This window comes from Theropithecus gelada, chromosome X (genome assembly GCF_003255815.1).
Source record: "Theropithecus gelada isolate Dixy chromosome X, Tgel_1.0, whole genome shotgun sequence".
Taxonomy (NCBI): domain Eukaryota; kingdom Metazoa; phylum Chordata; class Mammalia; order Primates; family Cercopithecidae; genus Theropithecus; species Theropithecus gelada.
The window spans coordinates 99,929,083-99,941,436 of record NC_037689.1 but is presented as its reverse complement, the minus strand read 5'-3'; the positions used below and the strand labels follow the sequence as shown (position 1 = coordinate 99,941,436).

At 38.3% G+C, this 12,354-nt stretch overlaps 1 protein-coding gene across 3 annotated transcripts in view; it reads left to right on the top strand.

Annotated features, from left to right (window-relative positions):
• The first annotated feature begins 311 nt into the window (after positions 1-311).
• The window catches only part of ZMAT1 (zinc finger matrin-type 1), a 48,423-nt gene continuing 36,380 nt past the window's right edge, over positions 312-12,354 (top strand). For 2 of the 3 annotated variants that reach the window (XM_025372527.1, XM_025372526.1), the window contains exon 1: positions 312-655. The gene's annotated coding sequence lies outside the window, so the exon portion shown is untranslated. The remainder of the gene's footprint in view (positions 656-12,354) is intronic. The other variant, XM_025372525.1, reaches the window with a different exon arrangement.

Here is a 12,354-nt window from a genome sequence, read left to right as displayed (position 1 = left end):
AGAGATATTTTGAACGTAGCATCAATACGTTTCCAGACATTTTTTCCTCTTAAATTGGTTTTACATTAGCTCTCCAAAGAAGCCTCACTGTGTGAAGCCCACGTGCTTTTACATCCCGCGCTTTTTGCCCTTTGCCCTTGGCCGTCATTGCTTCCCCTCCAAAGGGAGGTGGGGTGACGCAAGGCAGTCGGGGCGGGGGAAACGGCCGGCGGCTCTAAAGCTCTCCGATTGGTGGACTGAGGAGCGAGAACGAGGCTCCAGCTGAAGCGTTGAAAAGAGGGACAAAGGGGGTGGGGCTAACGGAAGGCGGGGCTAAAGGAGCTTAACGGAATCGAGACGCAAGTGCAATTGTCCGCGCGCCTCGCTGCGATGGCCGCGGTGCCGAGCACAGTCACCCCGCTGGCGGCGGAGTCTTCCCCTCAGGAAGCTACCGTCTCTGCCGCCTCCTCCTCCTCCTACACCGCCTGCGAGGCGGCGGCGGCGGCGGCGGCGGCAGTAATTGTTCCTGCCTCCTCCGCCACCTCCGCCCCTGCCTGCCCGCCTGCCGGTGGCTGTGGCGACGGCGGCGGCGGCGGCTTTGGCTGCTCCACTATGGCGGCGGCGGGGAGGGGGGGCAGTAGTTTTAAAGTAGACACCCGCCCTTGCCTCAGAGAAGGTGAGTTCCCGTCCCGGGGTGCGGGGGCGGCCCCATCTCCTTCGCTGCCTCTCTTCAGCCCGTGCGAGATCGGGCTGGGCGCGGTTCGCCACTGCCCCACCCCCCACCTGCCGTGGCGCAGTAAAGGCCAAGCTCGCCCCGCCCCGCCCTGCCGTATTAGCCCCGAGTGTGCAAGATGGACTGAAGCAGAGAGGGCCTTCCCTACCTCTCCCACCTGTAAAGGATGGGGGACCCCAGGCAAAAGAATTGCAGGTACTCACGAAGCAGGAGTTTGAAGGGAAAAAAAATACCACATAATTTATCTCCCAGCCAGGACACCTTAGTGTGCTGTAGGAAGGTGAGGTGTGATTTGGAAGAGAAGGCAAGGTAGAAGTGCTGTGGGCCAAGAGGGTCAAGGATAAGGGAAGGGGGACCGATGGAGAAACGGGCGGAGATAAAAGAGGAAATGCCAAAGAAATAAGGGGGAGTAAACCCCCTTTTGGTGTTCAACGTCCTGTAGTGTAGAAACTTGAGGCAGAATATTTACAGAGAGATGGCGTTAGAAATTTGGGCAGGTTAGAAGTGTATAGGTTTAAAAGATCTGTCGGATTTTAGGAAGGTAAGGTCTGGTGGAGGGGACTCTACTAGGGAAAGAGGAAGAGTGTGACAGAAGTACAGATTTCAGGAATCACTTTGGAGAGTTTTCTTTGGCTATTTGAGAATGTGACCTGGTAAAGCAAGGTTTGCAGGTCCATCTTTAAGGTGGTTTGACTTTTAATAAGTTCTGTTGTACCTACCAACACATATTACTCCTAACATAAAAAGATATTTCTTGACTGTATCAGTATAAGCGGTATTCACACAAAATTCTGTATACTTGTAAACAGCCTACTAATAGCAAACTGTAAAATTTGCCATTGAAATGTGTTTTAAAGCAGTTTGGGAAATGTTCTTAGCTGATGGAGACCATTCCACTGCAGAGCACCCCAGTAAAGCATTTTGCCATCGTAAATTTCGTAATTTCCAGAATTTGCTGTGTTACCTTATGTTGCTGACTTGCCTCCAAAGTGAAAGATTGTGGACACCAAAATAGAGGAAAATAAATTCCTTTTTCTTAGGAAGATACCCCATTAAAATTATCCCATAAAAATCTCTTCTTCACATTCTTCAATGATATGTCCCTGTGTGCTATTCCATAACCTTTTACACCTTTCGCTTTGGAGGAATGGCAAAGTAGGAAAAAAAAAATCCCTTACAATATTTGTATAGGCACATTACATAAATGCCACTTATTAAATATGGAAGTTAGAAGTACACTGTAATGTTTTATTTATCAACTCTCTTACTAAAGTCAACCTTTGAAAGACTCCATTTAGTGTCTTCATTCATCCTCAGTGGATGGAAACACGAAATCTGGATTTTAAATTTTTATATCAACCTTTATGTCCATAACCAGCTAGTAGGCAAGAGCAGTTTTATAGGCCTCAAGATCACAATTCAATTTGGCTCTCATCGTCTGCTCACAGTAAGGTTTAAGACCAGTATCTCATGGAAAAAAAAAATGGCTTTTTGCCTGGTGGTGTAACTGGTTTGTTTGCAGTATCTTTGAATATATGCAAATAGTAAAGGCTTCCAGAGAGCTAATTTCATAAAGTATGAGCAATACCTTACCTATATTATTGCGAGGCAGTAAAATGAGGAGCACCCTGGCATAGGAGTGTGATGCAGTTGATGTAGGTTCAGCTGCTAATTAATTCACTGGACTTTGTGACCCTGAATAGGCCCCATGCCCCCTCAATTTGGGTTTTGACATTTTTGAAATAAGGGAATAAAACTACCCACACTCCGAGGGTTGGTTTCAGATCTGAAAGTATCAACCATGATTTTGCATTTCTGAATTGATATTCTTTCAATGACATTTCCATGGCTGTGCACTAGAACAATAACTCATAAATCGTAAGAAACCTGTTCTGATAGTTACCACCTGACATTCAGTGAATAATGAGATCTATGTTGAGTTAGTGTTGAGAAAATTTACTGGCATATGAAAAACCAAATATAATTGTTAACCTAAAAATTATCTCTTACCATTTCATTTTAGCTAAATGTCCTTCATTCACTATTCAGTCCAAACTACAATTCTCTCACCTTTTCACTTAACAAATGGCAAACATTTCATATATTGCACTGTTCCAAACACTATTAGGCCTCAAAATATTTTTGTTTATATGTATATAAAGGCCATAAATGGTTGTCAATTATGATGGTGGATAAAGGAGAAGAAAGGAAAATGTTACTTGATGGTGTACCAGTATCTTTTGCTTAAATCCTAGTTAAGAGATTGCTCTAAAAGATGTCAAAGAATTGTCAAGATTCAATTATTGCAAGTCCACTCCTTATAGGATGATTAAAAGTGGTTTGGAAAAGCATTTGCTGATCCATTTTGAACTGTAGCTGTTATTCTTGAGGATTTCATCTGTCATTCTTGAGGATTTCATCTGTCTTGGGGTGAATAATGAACAAATGTCAGTGGACATTAGAAACTAGCAAACAGGGAATATTAGAAGCTTTCAAAGATTACAAATGGGACATTGAGCAGTAAAACTAGAAATAGAACAAAGAAAGAAAAGAAATGCCATATGAAAAGACACATATACACTCAGAATTCACAGTAAATGGAATTATGAGATTTTGTGGGACACTTCATCTTTCATTTTTCAAAAATGTTTAATGGCTCAAAAATGAATTTTCACACAACAATAACATTCTGGTATATTCATAGTAAAAAAAAATTCTTGCTTATTTACCTCTTCCTTTTAAGAAAAAATATATCAAATGCATCCTGTTTTAGATTGGAAGACCTTCTGGCCTTTTATGTAGCTATTAATCCGTTTGTGTAGCAGTTACCTAACAAGACTATCATTTGTCTCCATACTATTCAGTAAAGTTTCAAGTCGAATGATAGTAAGTCCACCATAAGAAAATCCAGTGGGTAGGCTGGGCGCGGAGGCTCACACCTGTAATCCCAGCACTTTGGGAGGCCGAGGCGGGCAGATCACGAGGTCAGGAGATGGAGGCCATCCTGGCTAACATGGTGGAACCCCGTCTCTACTAAAAATACAAAAAATTAGCCGGGCATGGTGGCACATGCGTATAGTCACAGCTGCTCGGGAGACTGAGGCAGAAGAATCACTTGAAGCCGGGAGGCGGAGGTTGCAGTGAGCCGCGATCGCGCCGCTGAACTCCAGCCTGGGCAACAGAGCGAGGCTCCATCTCAAAAAAAAAAAAAAAAAAAAAGAAAGAAAGAAAAAGAAAATCTAGTGGGTAACCTTTCATGTATTCAGGAATCATTTATTGAACACGTCTATGTGTGTGTGCCAGTCACTATGCTTAGTGTTAAGGATATACGGACAAACACAGCTATACTAAACAACTCAGTAATAGTGCTTGATAGTAAAATTATAAGATATTTAAATAAGCGAAGGAATGCAGTATTAAATGTTACTAGTCAGAATCCTGAGCCACAAGACCATTCCATTGTTTATTATAAATCTGTACTCTGTAGCTCATAATATGTACTACAGGCACAGTAAAGCAAATTATACTGTAAATCTAATGTTGATGTGAGGGAAGAATAGTAAACTGTTACAGAATTAGTTTTTAATTCTCTGCATTTGGCAGGTTGAGATGTCTGGGGAGAGGTAAATTATTATTTGTTTGTTTCTGGCCCTCTTGTTAGATTTCAGCGTGTGAAAATACTAACTAAACTTGTTTTAAAAACTAAGCTAAGCATACCCCCTACTATATTTATTACATATCGGTTAGGATAAAAACTTTGATTCTTTCCCATCTGAAAGCAGCCTTGCAGATTCATTCACATTTACTAACCTGTTGGAATGAATGCCATGTATTTGGTGGCTTTCTGATGCAAAGTAGCTGTCATGTGATCAAGTGTATTAATGGATTTACACAGTACCTTAATTCAGTTTCTGACTTCACAAGCATGAACCCTGAGCTGGCTAGCCACAAAGTGCTTATGATTATGAAGGCAGAGGACTTGGTTTAAATAAAGACAATGTAAATGTTAAACATATAACTAGTACTCCCAATTATTTTGTTACTTCTGTTGTAATTTGTAATTGTTAAGATGCCATGGGAAACCCTTCATTATTTGTTTGATTGTGATAACTGTGTAAAGTAGCTAAAACTTGGCAAACTCATAAGTCAGGTGTTAATCTTACAAACTGAAAAACTAAGGACACTAGATAGCATTATAGCTGTGAGTGGCCATCATGCTGATAGGTACAGATCTGCATTTCTACCACAGCTATTATTCTTGAAAACTCCTTAAACAGTGTGACCTTTAGGGGAAAAAGAGTTAAAACATTTTGTGTAGGTTAACTCAGTTCCCCCAGTCTCCTATAACTTAGTGCTGTGCTCTGCTCATTCTTTTTTAAGATTCTGATGGTATTAAAAGATTGCAAAGGGCAAGTCAGTTTTTTTAAAAAATTATATTTAATCAAGAATGCTTGAGGGAGTTTATCTCTAAAAGTGTAATCATGGAGAATATAGCACATGTGCTCTTTGCACAATTAAAATGATTATTTATCAGATTTTTTAATGCCTGACTTTAAATCTGTGACTGAGAATGAGATTTGTTTATGATATTGCAGCCAGTCCAGAAGTTTGCTCCATTTTTGTTACTTTATTAAAATAGGATATACAACGAATCCTTTACAATGCTAGATGTTTTTGTATCAAGATCAATTGGCCTGTGAACTTCCCACTTCAGCAAAGCATTAAAACATCTAATAGCAAGTTTTTCCCATAAACATCTGACAGGTTATCCTGAAGAGGAAATTTGGGGTTTTATGCAACTCAACCTAATTGTCATTTAACAAATGCAAGTGAGATTCATTTTATTAAATATAGCCAGTTATATCTAAAATAGAGTCACCTAATTTGAATAGCTTAAACTTGGGGGTTAACAAAGAACATTTAATTGGAATGAACAGAGAGTTCTGTTGCCCGGAACTGAAGAAATATGGTAATTTTCTGGTTCCTTTCCTCAGAGATTCTACATGGTTTATAATTCCATAAGCATGGGTGGACCAAATTCATTATTCTGACTCAAGCCATAAATGTTTTAATTTTGTCATAAAAATGCATTTCATCTTAAATTGCCTGTTGTTATGTAGTAGCATTAATTAGGAGAAAGTTTCAAATATGATCATTTGGATTTCACACTCAGCTGCACTTTTGAATGCAGAAGTTAATGTTACTTTACTTTCACATAATAGTGCTGTTATTTGGAGTAGGCCCAACCCAACAAAAGTAGCCAAAAAGTAAGTTTCTGTCAAGTCAGCCTCTTTGCTTTTTATATCATTGAAGGCAGATAGGCTGGTACAAAGTGAATTGAGTATTTTATATCAACATAAGGGATTTTAGTAATGCCCAAGTCCGTAGAACGTGAGCTGTTAGTACTCCTAATTGCATTTTACTGACTTAAGAACATCCCTCTGCTATTGCTATTGTCTCTTCCCAGACTACTAGAATTTTTTTTAATAGACCAAATCCACCTGAGTCTCAAATCATATGTTTTACATTTTACCTCCCTCAGTTCTTTAATTCCTGTTACCTCTCTGGGCCTTAGCTTCCTTGTTTATGAAATGAGGACATTAGACTAGATTGGTTCTAAACTGGAGGCAGTTTTGCCTCACAGGGGATATTTGACATTGTCTGGAGATATTTTTGGTTGTCACAACTATGGAATGCTACTGGCATCTGATTGGCAGAGGCCAAAGATGCTGCCAAATATCCTACGATGTATAGGACAGGCTCCTCACAACAATGAATTATCCGGCCCAAAGTGACAATAGTGCCGAGTTTGAAAAACCATGAACTAGATGACCTCTAAAATAACTCGGGTCTAAATAAAATGATTATGTATAATATTAAGTAAAATGTTCAAAGCTTCTGGATTAGTGAACAAGCATACTTTATCAAGTGCCTACATGTGTTGAACATTTTAAAAATTTCATTTAACATTCACCAAATCCTAGAATTAAAAATTACACATTGTATTTCTGTACTTTTTGGGTGAAATAAAAAACGGTGCATAGTGGTTACATAATTTGCTCAAGGCTATATAGTTGTGGGTAAAGATGGGATTTGAATCTATTTGACCAGCTCAGAATCTTACTTATTTTTTCCTACATCCCAGTGCTGTAGGTCATAGTTTTTCTCCCCATTATAAATTATTATGAAATATTTATTTTCTTAGGTCATGAAAACATTTCTTGTAAGAGGGAAATGAAGAGGAAAAACACTCTTATTTATAGAAAATTGGAGTTTACTCATTCTCCCACCAATTGCTGAAGGCACACTTAAATGTAATCAAATACATTACATGGAATATATGAGCTCTCTGATCAGATCCCATTTATAATTTGTCACAAAACTACCATTTCATTTCAAATAACCATCATAAATGTTATTCAGAAGTGGATTGCTTATGTCATGGTAGCAAAACAACCGTCACTTGCTCATGCAGTTTCCTCTGAGCAGCAGGTTGACTCTACAGGGTAGCTGTCCTTCATGCAGCGATTCAGATGCTTTTATCTTTTATTTTTTTCAATATTTTATTTCATGTTTTATTCTGGTAAAATATGCACACCATAAACTTTGCCATTTTAAGTGTGAAATTCAGTGGCATTAAGTACATTTACATTGTCAAGCAAGCTTCACCACTGTCCATCTCCAGAACTTTTTCATCATCCCAAATTGAAACTCTGTACATATAGGTCATAGTTTTGTTATATGACCGTATTTCTCCACTCTGAAGAACTTCCTGATGTATTTAGTTTCTGGAAAGTAATATATATTTAAAAGTTATGCTTAATTTGTTAACGGTTGGCAACTTGAATAGTTTCTTATTACCACAAAGCACAGCATTGCAAAGCAATTTTACCCTCTTATACCCTGAGTATAAATAGGACCATCTAGTAAACATTGGTTTTATCTTATCTTTTCCACATCCTATTATTTTTAAACCCTTACTTCATTATCAGATATAGGTTATCTTCCCATTTTGAACCTAGTTTCTGATAGTATTTCCTTATTCCCCATTGCTTTTGTTTCATGTTAAAATAGAAATAAATCATATCAGCATCAGAAATTCTTGTATATTTTAAAGATGGTATATTCCAGTCCATATTTGAGAGCATGCCTTTGTGTCATTAAGATCTCAATGCCAAGTTTCAATAAGTAGGCTTTGATTCTGATTATAAAATCTTGCTCCTCTGCTGGGCACAGTGGCTCACGCCTGTAATCCCAGCACTTTGGGAGGTCGAGGTGAGCGGATCACCTGAGGTCAGGAGTTTGAGACCAGCGTGGCCAACATGGTGAAACCCCATCTCTACTAAGATTACAAAAATTAGCCGGGCACAGTGGCGCATGCCTTGATCCCGGCTACTCAGGAGGCTGAGGCAGGAGAATCACTTGAACTTGGGAGGCAGAGGTTGCAGTGAGCCAAGATTGCACCACTGCACTCCAGCCTAGGTGGCAAAGTGAGACTTTGTCTCAAAACACAAACAAAAAAAACTTGCTTCTCTATCCATATCTCTTTTCCAAGTTTATAGTAGCATAAAAAAATTCAAATGTACCAGGAAATGAAGAACAGTTGAAAAATTCTAGGCTAGAAATATTGAAAAAATACGCCTAAAATTAACCAGAAAGTATTTACTGTACCATGTTCAACGAAGTGTATTTTTTCCAGATGTGACTTGAAGTCATACTTCACAACATTCAGTATATTGTCATTTGATATTCTAATGTGTAATCTGTTTATATTTTTAACCCTAGCTCTCCTAATTTCTTACTTAATTAGACTGAAAGATAAAAGACCATCTGCCATGAAGTTTGTACATTTATCATTGGGGAAAACTCACTATTATACCTAAATCATAACCAAAATACTAATTTTGCAAAAAAATTTCTTTTAAACTCTAGTTGCAATTATTAAAATATTACACTTGGTAGTAGAAATGCCTCATGGATTTTTACAAAGAGATATTTTGGAGAGAACCAGCTTTAGGGTTAGGACATAGACAAGAAAATAAAGATAATGGAGGAATAGGAGAAGAAATATTGGGACCCTTTGATTTTTTAGGCCCTTAAAGGTTTGTATTAACTGTATACCTGCTTAAAACTTTAAATCATCTTCTGTGCTTCGTATTTGGAAGCAGCTAAGGTATTTGGGTCCTCTGTAAGTACCCCGCCAAAATTTTCCTTCCGTATATATTCCTATCTAAAATACATTTTTTCATTGATCACCATCAACCCATATAAAGGCAGGTAGAAACAGAAATCTGAAAGGCCGTGATATGTTCTTAGTCACACAGCTAGTTAATAGCAGGGTGAAAACTAATGCAGTCTCTCTCATCCTAATGCTTTTTACAACTCTTGCTACTTTTGGAATTAATCAGTATAAACCCACACAACAACCAACCAATAAAAATAGATTTATTTCATATTCTAATCAGTAAAGGAAGAGAAAAGACATGGTGAGAGTATAAAAAAGAAACAAAAAGAGAGGAAGATGCACCCAAGTTTTTTCAGCTATCCCTTGGTTCCCATGTCTACTATAGTCAGCTCCTAAGTCCCAGTTCTTCGCCAGAACACCTTTATTCCTGACAGGTAGTGAGTTCTCAGTAAACATTAGTTCCTGTCCCAGTCATCTTCCTCACAGTCAACATTATCTGCTCACCTATCCTCTAATTTAACATCTGTTCCCTGAGGCTGACCTTTCCTCTAAGCTGTCACCCTGAAACAGGCTGAAAAACATCTGTATTGTCACCAGTTTCCTCTTGACTTCCAGAATTGGCTATTGGTCATTTTTTTTCTGGGAGTCCAACAATCATGTCTCAAATAGTGGGGGTTGGGGGTCGGGTGGATCAAAAGAAATATTTAGCATCTCTTGTGAATCAGACATAAGTTTCTTACATATGTCAAGCCTGGAGATGAAGTCTCTTTTTAAGATTAGCCTTGCCTGTAATCCCAGCACGTCGGGAGGCCAAGGCAAGCGGATCACCTGAGGTCAGGAGTTTAAGACCAGCCTGGCCAACATAATGAAACCGTGTCTCTACTAAAAATACAAAAATTAGTCGGGCATGGTGGTGCATGCCTGTAGTCCCAGCTACTAGGGAGGCTGAGGCAGAAGAACCACTTGAACCCGGGAGGCAGAGGTTGCAGTGAGCCAAGATCACACCACTGCACTCCAGCCTGGACAACAGAGACTAGCCTTTTTAAGAGCGAGTTCTCAGGGAAATCTTGGGCAGACTTAGATTTGAATCCTGGCTTTGACACTTATCAACTGTGTGACTTTGGGCAAACTGCTTAACCTCTCCAAGCCTTAGGCATGACTTTCAGAAAGTAGACATCATCAAGTTCATGTCAAATTTAGGGGAAATGCAACCTGAGGAGAATTTGGCAGTATACAGTAGCCTCTGATAAACAACAACCATTTTATAAATTTGTTCTCAGTGGAAACCCCCCTTCCATGAGCCTCCTGGTGGCAGATTCTAGAAGATCCAAAAATATCTTGAAAGGCTGGAAATGATTGGTTGACTCTAACAAGGTAAAACTTAAATTCAAAAATATAAGTATATATTGGATCTGTTTTGGGATCCGGAAGAATTTCTATCTATATAACTATGTCCTAGAGGGACATAGTTTAACCAGTTCCAGATCAAAAAGAACCATGTATTTAAAGTTAGCTGAGCGTGAGTCAGCAGTATATGACCACCAAAAAATGGTGACACTATTGTAGACTACATTAATAGAAGATAAATATTCAAAATAAGGAGTTAAATATACTTAATACTACTGAACTCTACACTTAAAATGGTTGAGATAGTAAATTTTACATGGATTTTACCACAATTTTAAAAAAAAGTACCCCACCAAAATTTTGCTTACGTAGGCATTCCCATCTAAAATATATTTTGTCATTGATCGCTATCAACCCGTATAAAGTCAGGTAGAAACAGAAATCTGAAAGGCTGTGATATGTTCTTAGTCACACAGCTAGTTAACAGCAGGGTGAAAAAGGTGGTCCCATTGTACTTATTTGTTGTTATTACAGTATTAAAGTGATTGTGTTTAGGTTATACCTTGTGAGTGGCAGGGATTTAAGCAAACTAATAAAAGGATTAGAAATTATGACATACTAGGATTAATTCAAAAATAAGGTGGAGCGAGAAGGAAGAATAAATATGTCCTAAATAAATAAAGGTGTCTTAAAATATTCAAGGATTGTCATTTTAGAAGAAGGTTTACACTTACCCTTGTTGTATCACCTGGGAAGCTTTAAGAAACAAAACAAATAGTAAAATATGACTGGGAACCACTCTCAGAGATTCTGATTCATTAGTCTGGAGTGGATCCTGGGCACTGTTATGTTTTAATTGGTGATTCTGGTGTGTAACTAGGCTTGAAAACAACCATGGTAGAAGGTTGAACAAAATGACTAGTTTGGCTAAGAGATTACGTCTGAATATAGGCTAAAAGCAGAGATTATTTAGCCTCAACTTCGGAGAATTAAGTAGATTTGAAGTAGTGCAAAAAAGATGCACGTTTATATATCTTTTTTTTTCCAAAAATCTCTTCAAGTTAGACTAAAGCGTAATTTAGCTTGATAAGTACCATTCTAGATGACAAGTCTTTTATATCAATCAACTTATCACCAAATAGATATTGGACAGCTATTATGTGTAAGATTCTAAGCCTGTCCTGTAGGGCAACTGATCATAAGAATCATTTATGGATGAATTGAACCACCCACAGATACTTTTATTTTAATTCAGTATGTATGATTTTGAAAAGCTATGTGTGTGAATGTGATAGAAAACCCTGATTAATAATTATTTTTACATTAGGATTTGTTCCTGAATATTTAAGTAGATATAAACTGTTTGACTGAATGAGGAAAGCATGCGACTTAGAAAAAAATTGGATAAATCCTTTTAAGTACATTTTAATTTTTCTTTTGTTTTTCCTTTATTTTCTCCTTGTGGAACTCACAGTCTACCTTTAAAGTACATTGTAAATGCCAATCATCACTCCAGTATCTTTTATAATTTCATATTTTCATGTATTTTAATTTTCAATTACTGAAATCAGAGCATCAACACATTTTATTACACCCACAAAGGGAATTTGTTACTGACAATTGTGGACGAATTTATTGGATGTAAAGTCAAAGCTCCATCTCTTGCATCAGGAACAACATTACTAAGCTTAAATGTAATAGATCTAGGCCGGGCACAGGGGCTCACACCTGTAGTCCCAGTACATTGGGAGGCAGAGGCAGAGGCGAGCAGATCACTTCAGCCCAGGAATTTGAGACCAGCCTAGGCAACATATTGAAACCCCGTCTCTACAAAAAAGACAAAAATTAGCTGAGCATGGTGGTGTGTGCCTGTAGTCCAGCTACTTGGGAGGCTGAGGTGGGAGAAACGCTTAACCCAGGAGGTGGAGGCTGCAATGAGCCATGATTGCGCCACTACACTCCAGCCCAAGTAAAGAGTAAGACCTTGTCTCAAAAAAAAAAAAAAAAAAAAAAAAAAAAAAAAAGTAATAGGTCTAAAGGATTATTGTATTCATAGAAAGTTCTAAACTCAAGCTTCAGTACTCTCTAGTTTTGATATACCTTTTCTATT